The sequence below is a fragment of the Oncorhynchus nerka genome, unplaced genomic scaffold, assembly GCF_034236695.1.
Source record: "Oncorhynchus nerka isolate Pitt River unplaced genomic scaffold, Oner_Uvic_2.0 unplaced_scaffold_947, whole genome shotgun sequence".
NCBI lineage: Eukaryota > Metazoa > Chordata > Actinopteri > Salmoniformes > Salmonidae > Oncorhynchus > Oncorhynchus nerka.
This window is the reverse complement of record NW_027040362.1, coordinates 192,669-213,524: the sequence shown is the minus strand read 5'-3', so window position 1 is coordinate 213,524 and position 20,856 is coordinate 192,669. Positions and strand designations below refer to the sequence as shown.

At 44.9% G+C, this 20,856-nt stretch overlaps 1 pseudogene; it reads right to left on the bottom strand.

Annotated features, from left to right (window-relative positions):
• Nucleotides 1–274: 274 nt before the first annotated feature.
• The window catches only part of LOC135570661 (ATP-binding cassette sub-family C member 12-like), a 116,592-nt pseudogene continuing 96,010 nt past the window's right edge, over nucleotides 275–20,856 (bottom strand).

The window sequence follows — 20,856 nt, the reverse complement described above, 5'->3', positions numbered from 1 at the left end:
GGTAAATGACCAAACTGACAGTATGTCACCCTGGGTAAATGACCAAACTGACAGTATGTCACCCTGGGTAAATGACCGAACTGTAGAGATGCCGGTTGACTCACTAGAGTATGAGTGTGAAGATGCCGGTGTACTCACTAGAGTATGAGTGTGAAGATGCCGGTTGACTTACTAGAGTATGAGTGTGAAGATGCCGGTTGACTCACTAGAGTATGAGTGTGAAGATGCCGGTTGACTCACTAGAGTATGAGTGTGAAGATGCCGGTTGACTCACTAGAGTATGAGTGTGAAGATGGCTCCCAGCAGCGTGATGGCGATGAGTAGCGGAGGAAACACGGCCGAGATGGTGACGATGGTGTAGGTGACCACCAGGCTGAACTGCAGGAAGTTCTCCATGTTGAATGGCAGCATGGTATCCACCTCATCCTGGTCCTTGGAAAAACGGTTCACCATACGTCCCGTTGGGGTGGTGTCAAAGAAACTCATGGGGCTGTTCAGGATCTACGACACAGACAGGACCCAGGGGATAGGGTTAGGGTGATGAGAGGACTGGATCTACGACACAGACAGGACCCAGGGGATAGGGTTAGGGTGATGAGAGGACTGGATCTATGACACAGACAGGACCCAGGGGATAGGGTTAGGGTGATGAGAGGACTGGATCTACGACACAGACAGGACCCAAGGGATAGGGTTAGGGTGATGAGAGGACTGGATCTACGACACAGACAGGACCCAGGGGATAGGGTTAGGGTGATGAGAGGACTGGATCTATGACACAGACAGGACCCAGGGGATAGGGTTAGGGTGATGAGAGGACTGGATCTACGACACAGACAGGACCCAGGGGGTTAGGGTGATGAGAGGACTGGATCTACGACACAGACAGGACCCAAGGGATAGGGTTAGGGTGATGAGAGGACTGGATCTACGACACAGACAGGACCCAGGGGTTAGGGTTAGGGTGATGAGAGGACTGGACCCAAGGGATAGGGTTAGGGTGATGAAAGGACTGGATCTACGACACAAACAGGACCCAGGGGGATAGGGTTAGGGTGATGAGAGGACTGGATCTACGACACAGACAGGACCCAGGGGATAGGGTGATGAGAGGACTGGATCTACGACACAGACAGGACCCAGGGGCTAGGGTGATGAGAGGACTGGATCTACGACACAGACAGGACCCAGGGGATAGGGTGATGAGAGGACTGGATCTACGACACAGACAGGACCCAAGGGATAGGGTTAGGGTGATGAGAGGACAGGACCCAGGGGATAGGGTTAGGGTGATGAGAGGACTGGATCTACGACACAGACAGGACCCAGGGGATAGGGTTAGGGTGATGAGAGGACTGGATCTACGACACAGACAGGACCCAGGGGTTAGGGTTAGGGTGATGAGAGGACTGGATCTACGACACAGACAGGACCCAGGGGTTAGGGTTAGGGTGATGAGAGGACTGGATCTACGACACAGACAGGACCCAGGGGTTAGGGTTAGGGTGATGAGAGGACTGGATCTACGACACAGACAGGACCCAGGGGATAGGGTTAGGGTGATGAGAGGACTGGATCTACGACACAGACAGGATCCACGGGGATAGGGTTAGGGTGATGAGAGGACTGGATCTACGACACAGACAGGACCCAGGGGATAGGGTTAGGGTGATGAGAGGACTGGATCTACGACACAGACAGGACCCAGGGGGTTAGGGTGATGAGAGGACTGGATCTACGACACAGACAGGACCCAGGGGATAGGGTTAGGGTGATGAGAGGACTGGATCTATGACACAGACAGGACCCAGGGGGTTAGGGTGATGAGAGGACTGGATCTACGACACAGACAGGACCCAGGGGATAGGGTTAGGGTGATGAGAGGACTGGATCTACGAAACAGACAGGACCCAAGGGATAGGGTTAGGTTGATGAGAGGACTGGATCTACGACACAGACAGGACCCAGGGGATAGGGTTAGGGTGATGAGAGGACTGGATCTACGACACAGACAGGACCCAGGGGATAGGGTTAGGGTGATGAGAGGACTGGATCTACGACACAGACAGGACCCAGGGGTTAGGGTGATGAGAGGACTGGATCTACGACACAGACAGGACCCAGGGGTTAGGGTGATGAGAGGACTGGATCTACGACACAGACAGGACCCAGGGGATAGGGCTAGGGTGATGAGAGGACTGGATCCACGACACAGACAGGACCCAGGGGTTAGGGTTATGGTGATGAGAGGACTGGATCTACGACACAGACAGGACCCAGGGCATAGGGTTAGGGTGATGAGAGGACTGGATCTACGACACAGACAGGACCCAGGGGATAGGGTTAGGGTGATGAGAGGACTGGATCTACGACACAGACAGGACCCAGGGGATAGGGTTAGGGTGATGAGAGGACTGGATCTACGACACAGACAGGACCCAGGGGATAGGGTTAGGGTGATGAGAGGACTGGATCTACGACACAGACAGGACACAAGGGATAGGGTGATGAGAGGACTGGATCTACGACACAGACGGGACCCAGGGGATAGGGTTAGGGTGATGAGAGGACTGGATCTACGACACAGACAGGACCCAAGGGATAGGGTGATGAGAGGACTGGATCTACGACACAGATGGGACCCAGGGGATAGGGTTAGGGTGATGAGAGGACTGGATCTACGACACAGACGGGACCCAGGGGATAGGGTTAGGGTGATGAGAGGACTGGATCTACGACACAGACAGGACCCAGGGGTTAGGGTTAGGGTGATGAGAGGACTGGATCTACGACACAGACAGGACCCAGGGGTTAGGGTTAGGGTGATGAGAGGACTGGATCTACGACACAGACAGGACCCAGGGGATAGGGTTAGGGTGATGAGAGGACTGGCTCTACGACACAGACAGGACCCACGGGGATAGGGTTAGGGTGATGAGAGGACTGGATCTACGACACAGACAGGACCCAGGGGATAGGGTTAGGGTGATGAGAGGACTGGATCTACGACACAGACAGGACCCAAGGGGTTAGGGTGATGAGAGGACTGGATCTACGACACAGACAGGACCCAGGGGATAGGGTTAGGGTGATGAGAGGACTGGATCTATGACACAGACAGGACCCAGGGGGTTAGGGTGATGAGAGGACTGGATCTACGACACAGACAGGACCCAGGGGATAGGGTTAGGGTGATGAGAGGACTGGATCTACGAAACAGACAGGACCCAAGGGATAGGGTTAGGTTGATGAGAGGACTGGATCTACGACACAGACAGGACCCAGGGGATAGGGTTAGGGTGATGAGAGGACTGGATCTACGACACAGACAGGACCCAGGGGTTAGGGTGATGAGAGGACTGGATCTACGACACAGACAGGACCCAGGGGTTAGGGTGATGAGAGGACTGGATCTACGACACAGACAGGACCCAGGGGATAGGGCTAGGGTGATGAGGACTGGATCTACAACACAGACAGGACCCAGGGGTTAGGGTTATGGTGATGAGAGGACTGGATCTACGACACAGACAGGACCCAGGGCATAGGGTTAGGGTGATGAGAGGACTGGATCTACGACACAGACAGGACCCAGGGGATAGTGTTAGGGTGATGAGAGGACTGGATCTACGACACAGACAGGACCCAGGGGATAGGGTTAGGGTGATGAGAGGACTGGATCTACGACACAGACAGGACCCAGGGGATAGGGTTAGGGTGATGAGAGGACAGGACCCAGGGGATAGGGTTAGGGTGATGAGAGGACTGGATCTACGACACAGACAGGACCCATGGGATAGGGTTAGGGTGATGAGAGGACTGGATCTACGACACAGACAGGACCCAGGGGATAGGGTTAGGGTGTTGAGAGGACTGGATCTACGACACAGACAGGACCCAGGGGATAGGGTTAGGGTGATGAGAGGACTGGATCTACGACACAGACAGGACCCAGGGGTTAGGGTGATGAGAGGACTGGATCTATGACACAGACAGGACCCAGGGGGATAGGGTTAGGGTGATGAGAGGACTGGATCTATGACACAGACAGGACCCAGGGGTTAGGGTTAGGGTGATGAGAGGACTGGATATACGACACAGACAGGACCCAGGGGATAGGGTTAGGGTGATGAGAGGACTGGATCTATGACACAGACAGGACCCAGGGGGATAGGGTTAGGGTGATGAAAGGACTGGATCTATGACACAGACAGGACCCAGGGGATAGGGTTAGGGTGATGAGAGGACTGGATCTACGACACAGACAGGACCCATGGGATAGGGTTAGGGTGATGAGAGGACAGGACCCAGGGGTTACGGTGATGAGAGGACAGGACCCAGGGGATAGGGTTAGGGTGATGAGAGGACTGGACCCAGGGGATAGGGTTAGGGTGTTGAGAGGACTGGATCTACGACACAGACAGGACCCAGGGGATAGGGTTAGGGTGATGAGAGGACTGGATCTACGACACAGACAGGACCCAGGGGGTTAGGGTGATGAGAGGACTGGATCTATGACACAGACAGGACCCAGGGGGATAGGGTTAGGGTGATGAGAGGACTGGATCTATGACACAGACAGGACCCAGGGGTTAGGGTTAGGGTGATGAGAGGACTGGATATACGACACAGACAGGACCCAGGGGATAGGGTTAGGGTGATGAGAGGACTGGATCTATGACACAGACAGGACCCAGGGGGATAGGGTTAGGGTGATGAAAGGACTGGATCTATGACACAGACAGGACCCAGGGGAAAGGGTTAGGGTGATGAGAGGACTGGATCTACGACACAGACAGGACCCATGGGATAGGGTTAGGGTGATGAGAGGACAGGACCCAGGGGTTACGGTGATGAGAGGACAGGACCCAGGGGATAGGGTTAGGGTGATGAGAGGACTGGACCCAGGGGATAGGGTTAGGGTGATGAGAGGACAGGACCCAGGGGATAGGGTTAGGGTGATGAGAGCACAGGACCCAAGGGGATAGGGTTAGGGTGATGAGAGGACAGGACCCAAGGGGATAGGGTTAGGGTGATGAGAGGACTGGACCCAAGGGGATAGGGTGATGAGAGGTTTGATGAAACACAACACTACTGGAAGAGCTTCTTGACATACACTACCGTTCAAAAGTTTGGGGTCACTTTTTTTTGTCCATTAAAATAACATCAAATTGATCAGAAATACAGTATAGACATTGTTAATGTTGTAAATGACTATTGTAGCTGGAAACGGACGATTTTTAATCAAATATCTACATAGGCGCACAGAGGCTCATTATCAGCAACCACCATTCCTGTGTTCCAATGGTACATTGTGTTATCTAATCCAAGTTTATCATTTTAAAAGTGTAATTGATCATTAGAAACCCCTTTCGCAATTACGTTAGCACAGCTGAAAACTGTTAATAAAACTGGCCTTCTTTAGACTAGTTGAGTATCTGGAGCATCAGCATTTTGTGGGTTCGATTACAGGCTCAAAATGGCCAATGGCTTTTTTTCAAAAACAAAGAAAATTTCTAAGTGACCCCAAACTTTTGAATAGTAGTGTATATCTTCAGAGACCTATCCACTGCTAATATGTAAAGTAGCATGACTCATGGGGTTGCCTAAACCCCAGACAGTCCAGGGTGTATAAGGTTTTTTATATCCCAAAGTAAAGGTACAACACCAACCCAGCTATTTGTTGTGGAACAAGACAGGGATGTCCCATCTCCCCTCTCCTCTTCCAAGATTCAATGCTATGGAATTCTTCATCAATAACGTTTGGTGATCATCCCTCACTGTCCCTCTCCCTCGTCCTTTTCAATACAATTGACAAGAGTGGTGTTGTGTTGTGATTGATAACAGTGGTGTTGTGTGGTATTTTTTATTTGACCTTTATTTAACTAGGCAAGTCAGTTAAGAACAAATTCTTATTTTCAATGACGGCCTAGGAACAGTGGGTTAACTGCCTGTTCAGGGGCAGAACGACAGATTTGTACCTTGTCAGCTCAGGGGTTTGAACTTGCAACCTTCCGGTTACTAGTCCAACGTTACTGACCCAAAGCTCTAACCACTAGGCTACCTGCTGTTTACTAGTCCAACACTCTAACCACTAGGCTACCTGCTGGTTACTAGTCCAACACTCTAACCACTAGGCTACCTGCTGGTTACTAGTCCAACACTCTAACCACTAGTCTACCTGCTGGTTACTGGCCCAACACTCTAACCACTAGTCTACCTGCTGGTTACTGGCCCAACACTCTAACCACTAGACTACCTGCTGGTTACTAGTCCAACACTCTAACCACTAGGCTACCTGCTGGTTACTGGCCCAACACTCTAACCACTAGACTACCTGCTGGTTACTAGTCCAACACTCTAACCACTAGGCTACCTGCTGGTTACTAGTCCAACACTCTAACCACTAGGCTAAAGCTGGTTACTAGTCCAACACTCTAACCACTAGGCTACCTGCTGGTTACTAGTCCAACACTCTAACCACTAGTCTACCTGCTGGTTACTAGTCCAACACTCTAACCACTAGTCTACCTGCTGGTTACTGGCCCAACACTCTAACCACTAGGCTACCTGCTGGTTACTAGCCCAACACTCTAACCACTAACCTGCTGGTTACTGGCCCAACACTCTAACCACTAGGCTACCTGCACTGAAACACTCTAACCACTAGGCTATGCTTTACTAGACCAACACTCTAACCACTAGTCTACCTGCTGGTTACTAGTCCAACACTCTAACCACTAGGCTACCCTGCCGCCCCTCCACTCTAACCACTAGGCTACCCTGCACTCTAACCACTAGGCTACCCTGCCGCCCTCCATATCTTAACCACTAGGCTTTAACCCTGCCGCCCCTCCTCCACTCTAACCACTAGTCTACCCTGCCGCCCCTCCACTCTAACCACTAGGCTACCCTGCCGCCCCTCCACTCTAACCACTAGGCTACCCTGCCGCCCCAACACTCTAACCACTAGTCTACCTGCCGCCCCTCCACTCTAACCACTAGTCTACCCTGCCGCCCTGATTGATAACAGTGGTGTTGTGTGATTGATAACAGTGGTGTTGTGTGTGGTAGTTACGTTTTTCTGAACATGGTGTCGTGTAGCTTGGAGGATGTGTGCAACGTGACTTTGGTGAAAGAGTAGCCCTTCATGAAGCTGAAGACCAGCATGGCCACCACCACCAGGCCGTAAATCATCTGGTAGAAGCTCAGGTCAGGGTTCAGGAGATGTTCCCTGCGGTGGAATTCGACACGTTCGCTGTCTGAAATCACACGTTAAAGAGCCCGTTGGTTTGGCTTAGTTACTGTGTCAGGTATTAAGAATGTTTTAACTAGTCTATAAAAACATATGCAGAATGTTCTGTTACGTGTTTTACTTCTGCCACAGATGTAATCTGATCTGCTAAAATAGGACAAACTGTTGATACAATTGAGCATTTTTGGGGAAAACCAATCGCAGCGCTCCAATAGATAGCAACTGTCGTCGAGTCCAACATCTCGGACAAGCTCACGTTTCAAATGCATGAAAGCCAGTAAGGGAAATGGCAGAAAACACTGAGTTCTCTTCAAAACATAAATATTTTAAACGGCAAAATAATTTAACAGTGCACCAAGTGGTTTGCTACTGTGATTCCTGAAATGCCTGTTGATGTTAGTGGGGTTTTTTATCCAAATTATACTTTCGTTACATTGTTTTCTAGCTCCGCTGAATTGGCTCTCTCAGTCTCATTGACCACCAAACTTTGATAACACTCGCTAGCCACTCAATATAACATGTTTTCGCAAAATATATGTTTTAGCTAAGTTATCCATGTTATGAATATAACTCTCATCTGCTATCATCATGATGCAAATTTGAGAGCAACAGTTAGCTTCCAAAAGCGATTATAACTTTGACTGCTTGCTGACATTCAGAGCCGTTCAGCGGCTAGCAGCAAAATAAGACATAATTTTCCCAGGTTTCCATGAATAAATTGTAATACCAGTCCATTACAACATACCCAGGTGTCTTCTGATGAACAAGGGTTTCACTTCATCTGGGTAAAATCATCGTCATCTGGATTTCACCCAGTGGTTTGAGTGATGAATTTAGTCTTCATCGTCATCATTGTAAGGGGGATTTATCCAGTGGTTTGAGTGATGAATTTAGTCTTCATCGTCATCATTGTAAGGGGGATTTCACCAGTGGTTTGAGTGATGAATTGGTCTTCATCATCGTCATCATTGTAAGGGGGATTTCACCCAGTGGTTTGAGTGATGAATTTAGTCTTCATCGTCATCATTGTAAGGGGGATTTCGCCCAGTGGTTTGAGTGATGAATTGGTCTTCATCATCATCATCATCATTGTAAGGGGGATTTTGCCAGTGGTTTGAGTGGTGAATTGGTCTTCATCATCATCATCATTGTAAGGGGGATTTCGCCAGTGGTTTGAGTGGTGAATTGGTCTTCATCATCATTGTAAGGGGGATTTCGCCAGTGGTTTGAGTGATGAATTGGTCTTCCAGAGAAAATGTTGTCAGAGGTAGCTATAGTAACCAAAGGGGGTAGGGGCCCAGCGAAGGGTCAATTGACAATCATTTGAAAACATAAGGAAAAGTCACTACAGTAGACTTACCCCTGATCCCTGCTCCAGCCAGTAGCTGAGCCACCAGTTGCTGAAGGCAGTGGTCCCCACCAAGCAGATGAAGATGATGATGATGAGAGACAGCAGTATGTACCCTGGAGACCAGAGACAGCAGAGGTGAGACCAGAGGAGAGAAAAGATGAGAGACCAGAGGAGAGAGGAGAGACCAGATGAGAGAGGAGAGACGAGAGGAGAGAGGAGAGACGAGAGGAGAGAAAAGATGAGAGACCAGAGGAGAGACCAGATGAGAGAGGAGAGACGGGAGGAGAGAAAAGATGAGAGATCAGAGACAATTGTAAATGAGAACTTGTTCTTAACCTCTCTGAACCACCCATCCCGGATCCAGTATAATTGTCATCAGCAACACTGAATAGCATAGCGCCACAGTCAGATAATAATACTAGAAAATATTCATATTCATGAAATCACAAGTGCAATATTGCAAAACACAGCTTAGCCTTTTGTTAATCCACCTGTCGTCTCAGATTTTGAAATTATGCTTTACAGCGAAAGCAATACAGGCGTTTGTGTAAGTTTATCGATCGCTCGACAAAAGTACACTTAGTATCAGGTAACTTTGTCACGAAAATAAGAAAAACAATCAAATTAATTGTTTACCTTTGATGATCTTCGGATGTTTTCACTCACAAGACTCCCAGTTAGACAACAAATGTTCCTTTTGATCCATAAAGATATTTTTATATCCAAATACCTCTGTTAGTTTGGTGCGTTATGGCCAGGAATCCCCCGGAAAGAGAGATCACGACAACGCAGATAAAAATTCCAAATTATGTTATATCCAAACATGTCAAACGTTGTTTATAATCAAACCTCAGGGTGTTTTTCAAATATCTATTCGATAATATATCAATAATATATCAACCGGGACAGTTGGTTTTTCACTAGGACCGGGAGTAACAATGGCCGCCTTTCTCTTTTGCGCACAACTCACTCTGAGAGCCCCCAACTATCCACTTACGCAATGTGGTCGTTCACGCTCATTCTTCAAAATAAAAGCCTGAAACTATGTCTAAAGGCTGTTGACACCTTAGGGAAGCCATAGAAAAATGAATCTGGTTGATATCCCTTTAAATGGGCAATAGGGATGCTTAAGAACAGAGAGGTTTCAAGAACAGCGGCACTTCCTGATTGGATTTTCCTCAGGTTTTAGCCTGCAATATCAGTTCTGTTTAACTCACAGACAAAATCTTGACAATTTTGGAAACTTTAGAGTGTTTTCTATCCTCATCTGTCAATTATATGCATATTCTAGCATCTGGTCCTGAGAAATAGGCCGTTTACTTTGGGAACGTTATTTTTCAAAAAATAGTGCCCCTAGCTTCAAGAGGTTATTAACTAGCTTACCTGGTTAAATGAAGGAGAAAAAAAAACAAGAAAAAAATATCAAGAGGAGAGACCAGATGAGAGAGGAATGACCAGAGGAGAGAGGAGAGGGAGACCAGAGGAGAGACCAGAGGAGAGAGGAGAGGAGAGACCAGAGGAGAAAGGAGAGACCAGAGGAGAGTCCAGAGGAGAGAGGAGAGACCAGAGGAGAGAGGAGAGACCAGAGGAGAGACCAGAGGAGACACAAGAGGAGAGACTAGAGGAGAGACCAGAGGAGAGAGGAGAGACCAGAGGAGACACCAGAGGAGAGACCAGAGACAAGAGAAGACACCAGAGGAGACACCCGAGGAAAGACCAAAGGAGAGGGGAGAGGAGAGACCAGAGGAGAGACCAGAGGAGACAACAGAGGAGACACCAGAGGAGAGAGGAGAGACTAGAGGAGAGACCAGAAGAGACACCAGAGGAGACACCAGAGACAAGAGGAGACACCAGAGGAGAGACGAAAGGAGAGGGGAGAGACCAGAGGAGAGACCAAAGGAGAGGGGAGAGACTAGAGGAGAGACCAGAGGAGACACCAGAGGAGAGAGGATAGGGGAGACCAGAGAAGAGACCAGTGGAGAGACCAGAGGAGAAACCAGAGAGAGGAGAGACCAGAGGAGACACCATAGGAGAGACCAGAGGAGAGAGAAGAGACCAGAGGAGAGAGGAGAGACCAGAGGAGAGACCAGAGGAGAGAGGAGAGACCTAACCTCCTGCAGCTTTACAGTACTGGTGGTAGGTCAGGGTTAACTCAGGGTTAAGGTTCAGAGTGTGGTGTGTGTAAGGTGGGTTCCTAACCTCCTGCAGCTTTACAGTACTGGTGGTAGGTCCTCCAGGCAACAGAACCCTCCTGAGAACCCTCCTGAGTCACCAGCTGGTCCTTAGACTCTACCAGACAACAACAACAACAACTATCAACAGACAACATCATCAACAACAACCATAATAAACAACAACAACCATAATAAACAACAACAACAAATATCAACAGGCATCATCAACAGCAACATCAATAACCATAATAAACAACAACAACCATAATAAACAACAACAACCATAATAAACAACAACAACCATAATAAACAACAACAACCATAATAAACAACAACAACCATAATAAACAACAACAACAAATATCAACAGACATCATCAACAGCAACAACAACAACCATAATAAACAACAACAACCATAATAAACAACAACAACATAATAAACAACAACCATAATAAACAACAACAAACATAATAAACAACAAAAAACATAATGTTGATGGAATGAATTGATTTGTTCATTTAAAATGTCACACAGTGTACAGCCATAATAATACTGCTTGAGGATTAGAATGTGAAGGAATGGAGGACTAAAATTACAGCCCTAATAATACTGCTTGAGGAATGTGAAGGAATCGAGGACTAAAATTACCGCTGACGTCATGTGATACCGATGGACTTCCTTCCGACTCGTCTGGTTTCTCATCAGACATGTCAAAAGCTGTCAGAGAGAAAAAAAAGACATGACTTAAATCCCAGTAATGACACACAACAGACCTTTTAACGCAGAGCTACATATACGAATGTAAATGTATGAAACAAGACACGAGAACTAAAACCTTTTTGTTTCCAATAGCATTACCTACAGGATGTGGAGAACAGACCGTGTCTATGTTGAGATATGTATGGGATCTCTAGTTTATCATACAAACAGGATGTGGAGAACAGACCGTGTCTATGTTGAGATATGTATGGATCTCTAGTTTATCAAACAGACAGGATGTGGAGAACAGACCGTGTCTATGTTGAGATATGTATGGGATCTCTAGTTTATCAAACAGACAGGATGTGGAGAAGAGACCGTGTCTATGTTGAGATATGTATGGATCTCTAGTTTATCAAACCTGGGTTTTCTAGTCCTTTTCCCTTGTGATCATCCAGGTTCTTCTCCTTCGTGTCGACGGGGTCTGGTTGTGTCGGCTGCTCCTCAGGTTGTTCCTAAAGTACAGGATTAAGTGATATACATTAACAATGTGGGAGAAATATATTTATTGACGTCTCTCGAGAGTCTTGACAATACAGTATACGACTGTGTATTTGATGTTTTGTGTGGAAAACCCAGGAAGAGAAGTGGCAGCAGCTAATGGGGATCCTAATAAACTAGACTAAAACATGATACATGATATCTAGACTGGACATAGTCTCCTCCGGATGGACTGATCCTAATAAACTAGACTAAAACATGATATCTAGACTGGGCATAGTCTCCTCCAGGAGGACTGATCCTAATAAACTAGACTAAAACATGATATCTAGACTGGGCATAGTCTCCTCCGGATGGACTGATCCTAATAAACTAGACTAAAACATGATACATGATATCTAGACTGGACATAGTCTCCTTCAGGAGGACTGATCCTAATAAACTAGACTAAAACATGATACATGATATCTAGACTGGGCATAGTCTCCTTCAGGTGGACTGATCCTAATAAACTAGACTAAAACATGATATCTAGACTGGGCATAGTCTCCTTCAGGAGGACTGATCCTATTAAACTAGACTAAAACATGAAACATGATATCTAGACTGGACATAGTCTACTTCAGGTGTACCGATCCTAATAAACTAGACTAAAACATGATATCTAGACTGGACATAGTCTCCTTCAGGAGGACTGATCCTATTAAACTAGACTAAAACATGAAACATGATATCTAGACTGGGCATAGTCTCCTTCAGGAGGACCGATCCTAATAAACTAGACTAAAACATGATATCTAGACTGGGCATAGTCTCCTTCAGGAGGACCGATCCTAATAAACTAGACTAAAACATGATATCTAGACTGGACATAGTCTCCTCCAGGAGGACTGATCCTAATAAACTAGACTAAAACATGATATCTAGACTGGGCATAGTCTCCTTCAGGAGGACTGATCCTAATAAACTAGACTAAAACATGATACATGATATCTAGACTGGGCATAGTCTCCTTCAGGAGGACTGATCCTAATAAACTAGACTAAAACATGAAACATGATATCTAGACTGGGTATAGTCTCCTCCAGGTGGACTGATCCTAATAAACTAGACTAAAACATGATATCTAGACTGGGCATAGTCTCCTTCAGGAGGACCGATCCTAATAAACTAGACTAAAACATGATATCTAGACTGGGCATAGTCTCCTCTGGATGGACTGATCCTAATAAACTAGACTAAAACATGATACATGATATCTAGACTGGGCATAGTCTCCTTCAGGTGGACTGATCCTAATAAACTAGACTAAAACATGAAACATGATATCTAGACTGGACATAGTCTCCTTCAGGTGGACTGATCCTAATAAACTAGACTAAAACATGATATCTAGACTGGGCATAGTCTCCTTCAGGAGGACTGATCCTAATAAACTAGACTAAAACATGATACATGATATCTAGACTGGTTATAGTCTCCTTCAGGTGGACTGATCCTAATAAACTAAACTAAAACATGATATCTAGACTGGACATAGTCTCCTTCAGGAGGACTGATCCTAATAAACTAAACTAAAACATGATATCTAGACTGGACATAGTCTCCTTCAGGTGGACTGATCCTAATAAACTAAACTAAAACATGATATCTAGACTGGGCATAGTCTCCTTCAGGTGGACTGATCCTAATAAACTAGACTAAAACATGATACATGATATCTAGACTGGGTATAGTCTCCTTCAGGAGGACTGATCCTAATAAACTAGACTAAAACATGATATCTAGACTGGACATAGTCTCCTTCAGGAGGACCGATCCTAATAAACTAGACTAAAACATGAAACATGATATCTAGACTGGACATAGTCTCCTTCAGGTGGACTGATCCTAATAAACTAGACTAAAACATGAAACATGATATCTAGACTGGACATAGTCTCCTTCAGGAGGACTGATCCTAATAAACTAGACTAAAACATGATATCTAGACTGGACATAGTCTCCTTCAGGTGGACTGATCCTAATAAACTAGACTAAAACATGAAACATGATATCTAGACTGGACATAGTCTCCTTCAGGAGGACCGATCCTAATAAACTAGACTAAAACATGATATCTAGACTGGGCATAGTCTCCTTCAGGAGGACCGATCCTAATAAACTAGACTAAAACATGATATCTAGACTGGACATAGTCTCCTCCAGGAGGACTGATCCTAATAAACTAGACTAAAACATGATATCTAGACTGGGCATAGTCTCCTTCAGGAGGACTGATCCTAATAAACTAGACTAAAACATGATACATGATATCTAGACTGGGCATAGTCTCCTTCAGGAGGACTGATCCTAATAAACTAGACTAAAACATGAAACATGATATCTAGACTGGGTATAGTCTCCTCCAGGTGGACTGATCCTAATAAACTAGACTAAAACATGATATCTAGACTGGGCATAGTCTCCTTCAGGAGGACCGATCCTAATAAACTAGACTAAAACATGATATCTAGACTGGGCATAGTCTCCTCTGGATGGACTGATCCTAATAAACTAGACTAAAACATGATACATGATATCTAGACTGGGCATAGTCTCCTTCAGGTGGACTGATCCTAATAAACTAGACTAAAACATGAAACATGATATCTAGACTGGACATAGTCTCCTTCAGGTGGACTGATCCTAATAAACTAGACTAAAACATGATATCTAGACTGGGCATAGTCTCCTTCAGGAGGACTGATCCTAATAAACTAGACTAAAACATGATACATGATATCTAGACTGGTTATAGTCTCCTTCAGGTGGACTGATCCTAATAAACTAAACTAAAACATGATATCTAGACTGGACATAGTCTCCTTCAGGAGGACTGATCCTAATAAACTAGACTAAAACATGATATCTAGACTGGGTATAGTCTCCTTCAGGAGGACTGATCCTAATAAACTAGACTAAAACATGATACATGATATCTAGACTGGACATAGTCTCCTTCAGGAGGACCGATCCTAATAAACTAGACTAAAACATGATATCTAGACTGGGCATAGTCTCCTCCAGGAGGACTGATCCTAATAAACTAGACTAAAACATGATATCTAGACTGGACATAGTCTCCTTCAGGAGGACTGATCCTAATAAACTAGACTAAAACATGAAACATGATATCTAGTCTGGGCATAGTCTCCTTCAGGTGGACTGATCCTAATAAACTAGACTAAAACATGATACATGATATCTAGACTGGGTATAGTCTCCTTCAGGAGGACTGATCCTAATAAACTAGACTAAAAACATGATATCTAGACTGGACATAGTCTCCTTCAGGAGGACCGATCCTAATAAACTAGACTAAAACATGAAACATGATATCTAGACTGGACATAGTCTCCTTCAGGTGGACTGATCCTAATAAACTAGACTAAAACATGAAACATGATATCTAGACTGGACATAGTCTCCTTCAGGAGGACTGATCCTAATAAACTAGACTAAAACATGATATCTAGACTGGACATAGTCTCCTTCAGGTGGACTGATCCTAATAAACTAGACTAAAACATGAAACATGATATCTAGACTGGACATAGTCTCCTTCAGGTGGACTGATCCTAATAAACTAGACTAAAACATGATATCTAGACTGGACATAGTCTCCTTCAGGAGGACCGATCCTAATAAACTAGACTAAAACATGAAACATGATATCTAGACTGGACATAGTCTCCTTCAGGTGGACTGATCCTAATAAACTAAACTAAAACATGATATCTAGACTGGACATAGTCTCCTTCAGGAGGACTGATCCTAATAAACTAGACTAAAACATGATATCTAGACTGGGTATAGTCTCCTTCAGGAGGACTGATCCTAATAAACTAGACTAAAACATGATATCTAGACTGGGTATAGTCTCCTTCAGGTGGACTGATCCTAATAAACTAGACTAAAACATGATACATGATATCTAGACTGGACATAGTCTCCTTCAGGAGGACCGATCCTAATAAACTAGACTAAAACATGATATCTAGACTGGGCATAGTCTCCTCCAGGAGGACTGATCCTAATAAACTAGACTAAAACATGATATCTAGACTGGACATAGTCTCCTTCAGGAGGACTGATCCTAATAAACTAGACTAAAACATGAAACATGATATCTAGACTGGGCATAGTCTCCTTCAGGTGGACTGATCCTAATAAACTAGACTAAAACATGATACATGATATCTAGACTGGGTATAGTCTCCTTCAGGAGGACTGATCCTAATAAACTAGACTAAAACATGATATCTAGACTGGACATAGTCTCCTTCAGGAGGACCGATCCTAATAAACTAGACTAAAACATGAAACATGATATCTAGACTGGACATAGTCTCCTTCAGGTGGACTGATCCTAATAAACTAGACTAAAACATGATATCTAGACTGGACATAGTCTCCTTCAGGTGGACTGATCCTAATAAACTAGAATAAAACATGAAACATGATATCTAGACTGGACATAGTCTCCTTCAGGTGGACTGATCCTAATAAACTAGACTAAAACATGATACATGATATCTAGACTGGACATAGTCTCCTTCAGGAGGACTGATCCTAATAAACTAGACTAAAACATGAAACATGATATCTAGACTGGACATAGTCTCCTTCAGGTGGACTGATCCTAATAAACTAGACTAAAACATGATACATGATATCTAGACTGGGCATAGTCTCCTTCAGGAGGACCGATCCTAATAAACTAGACTAAAACATGATATCTAGACTGGGCATAGTCTCCTTCAGGAGGACTGATCCTAATAAACTAGACTAAAACATGATATCTAGACTGGACATAGTCTCCTTCAGGGGGACCGATCCTAATAAACTAGACTAAAACATGATATCTAGACTGGGCATAGTCTCCTTCAGGAGGACTGATCCTAATAAACTAGACTAAAACATGATATCTAGACTGGGCATAGTCTCCTTCAGGAGGACCGATCCTAATAAACTAGACTAAAACATGATATCTAGACTGGGCATAGTCTCCTTCAGGTGTACCGATCCTAATAAACTAGACTAAAACATGATACATGATATCTAGACTGGGCATAGTCTCCTTCAGGAGGACCGATCCTAATAAACTACACTAAAACATGATATCTAGACTGGGCATAGTCTCCTTCAGGAGGACCGATCCTAATAAACTAGACTAAAACATGATATCTAGACTGGGCATAGTCTACTTCAGGAGGACTGATCCTAATAAACTAGACTAAAACATGATATCTAGACTGGGCATAGTCTCCTTCAGGAGGACTGATCCTAATAAACTAGACTAAAACATGATATCTAGACTGGGCATAGTCTCCTTCAGGAGGACTGATCCTAATAAACTAGACTAAAACACGATATCTAGACTGGGCATAGTCTCCTTCAGGTGGACTGATCCTAATAAACTAGACTAAAACATGATACATGATATCTAGACTGGGCATAGTCTCCTTCAGGAGGACCGATCCTAATAAACTAGACTAAAACATGATATCTAGACTGGGAATAGTCTCCTTCAGGTGGACTGATCCTAATAAACTAGACTAAAACATGATATCTAGACTGGGCATAGTCTCCTTCAGGTGGACTGATCCTAATAAACTAGACTAAAACATGATATCTAGACTGGGAAAACCAGAGGTAGAGATGAATAACGGGAGATCTTACCTGTGTCTATTGGCTCTGAAACCAGATGGATAACGGGAGATCTTACCTGTGTCTATTGGCTCTGAAACCAGATGGATAACGGGAGATCTTACCTGTATCTATTGGCTCTGAAACCAGATGGATAACGGGAGATCTTACCTGTATCTATTGGCTCTGAAACCAGATGGATAACGGGAGATCTTACCTGTATCTATTGGCTCTGAAACCAGATGGATAACGGGAGATCTTACCTGTATCTATTGGCTCTGAAACCAGATGGATAACGGGAGATCTTACCTGTGTCTATTGGCTCTGAAACCAGATGGATAACGGGAGATCTTACCTGTATCTATTGGCTCTGAAACCAGATGGATAATGGGAGATCTTACCTGTATCTATTGGCTCTGAAACCAGAGGTAGAGATGGATAACGGGAGATCTTACCTGTATCTATTGGCTCTGAAACCAGATGGATAACGGGAGATCTTACCTGTATCTATTGGCTCTGAAACCAGATGGATAACGGGAGATCTTACCTGTATATATTGGCTCTGAAACCAGATGGATAACGGGAGATCTTACCTGTATCTATTGGCTCTGAAACCAGATGGATAACGGGAGATCTTACCTGTATCTATTGGCTCTGAAACCAGAGGTAGAGATGGATAACGGGAGATCTTACCTGTATCTATTGGCTCTGAAACCAGAGGTAGAGATGGATAACGGGAGATCTTACCTGTATCTATTGGCTCTGAAACCAGAGGTAGAGATGGATAACGGGAGATCTTACCTGTATCTATTGGCTCTGAAACCAGATGGATAACGGGAGATCTTACCTGTATCTATTGGCTCTGAAACCAGAGGTAGAGATGGATAACGGGAGATCTTACCTGTATCTATTGGCTCTGAAACCAGATGGATAACGGGAGATCTTACCTGTATCTATTGGCTCTGAAACCAGAGGTAGAGATGGATAACGGGAGATCTTACCTGTATCTATTGGCTCTGAAACCAGAGGTAGAGAAGGATAACGGGAGATCTTACCTGTATCTATTGGCTCTGAAACCAGAGGTAGAGATGGATAATGGGAGATCTTACCTGTATCTATTGGCTCTGAAACCAGATGGATAACGGGAGATCTTACCTGTATCTAGTGGCTCTGAAACCAGATGGATAACGGGAGATCTTACCTGTGTCTATTGGCTCTGAAACCAGAGGTAGAGATGGATAACGGGAGATCTTACCTGTATCTATTGGCTCTGAAACCAGATGGATAACGGGAGATCTTACCTGTATCTATTGGCTCTGAAACCAGAGGTAGAGATGGATAACGGGAGATCTTACCTGTATCTATTGGCTCTGAAACCAGAGGTAGAGATGGATAACGGGAGATCTTACCTGTATCTATTGGCTCTGAAACCAGAGGTAGAGATGGATAACCGGAGATCTTACCTGTATCTATTGGCTCTGAAACCAGATGGATGACGGGAGATCTTACCTGTATCTATTGGCTCTGAAACCAGATGGATAACGGGAGATCATACCTGTATCTATTGGCTCTGAAACCAGATGGATAACGGGAGATCTTACCTGTATCTATTGGCTCTGAAACCAGATGGATAACGGGAGATCTTACCTGTATCTATTGGCTTTGAAACCAGAGGTAGAGATGGATAACGGGAGATCTTACCTGTATCTATTGGCTCTGAAACCAGATGGATAACGGGAGATCTTACCTGTATCTATTGGCTCTGAAACCAGAGGTAGAGATGGATAACGGGAGATCTTACCTGTATCTATTGGCTCTGAAACCAGAGGTAGAGATGGATAACGGGAGATCTTACCTGTATCTATTGGCTCTGAAACCAGATGGATAACGGGAGATCTTACCTGTATCTATTGGCTCTGAAACCAGATGGATACCGGGAGATCTTACCTGTATATATTGGCTCTGAAACCAGATGGATAACGGGAGATCTTACCTGTATCTATTGGCTCTGAAACCAGATGGATAACGGGAGATCTTACCTGTATCTATTGGCTCTGAAACCAGAGGTAGAGATGGATAACGGGAGATCTTACCTGTATCTATTGGCTCTGAAACCAGAGGTAGAGATGGATAACGGGAGATCTTACCTGTATCTATTGGCTCTGAAACCAGAGGTAGAGATGGATAACGGGAGATCTTACCTGTATCTATTGGCTCTGAAACCAGATGGATAACGGGAGATCTTACCTGTATCTATTGGCTCTGAAACCAGAGGTAGAGATGGATAACAGGAGATCTTACCTGTATCTATTGGCTCTGAAACCATAGGTAGAGATAGATAACGGGAGATCTTACATGTATCTATTGGCTCTGGAACCAGATGGATAACGGGAGAACTTACCTGTATCTATTGGCTCTGAAACCAGAGGTAGAGATGGATAACAGGAGATCTTACCTGTATCTATTGGCTCTGAAACCAAATGGATAATGGGAGATCTTACCTGTATCTATTGGCTCTGAAACCAGATGGATAATGGGAGATCTTACCTGTATCTATTGGCTCTGAAACCAGAGGTAGAGATGGATAACGGGAGATCTTACCTGTATCTATCGGCTCTGAAACCAGATGGATAACGGGAGATCTTACCTGTATCTATTGGCTTTGAAACCAGATGGATAACGGGAGATCTTACCTGTATCTATTGGCTCTGAAACCAGAGGTAGAGATGGATAACGGGAGATCTTACCTGTATCTATTGGCTCTGAAACCAGATGGATAACGGGAGATCTTACCTGTATCTATTGGCTCTGAAACCAGAGGTAGAGATGGATAACGGGAGATCTTACCTGTATCTATTGGCTCTGAAACCAGATGGATAACGGGAGATCTTACCTGTATCTAATGGCTCTGAAAACAGATGGATAACGGGAGATCTTACCTGTATCTATTGGCTCTGAAACCAGAGGTAGAGATGGATAACCGGAGATCTTACCTGTATCTATTGGCTCTGAAACCAGAGGTAGAGATGGATAACGGGAGATCTTACCTGTATCTATTGGCTCTGAAACCAGAGGTAGAGATGGATAACCGGAGATCTTACCTGTATCTATTGGCTCTGAAACCAGATGGATAGCGGGAGATCTTACCTGTATCTATTGGCTCTGAAACCAGAGGTAGAGATG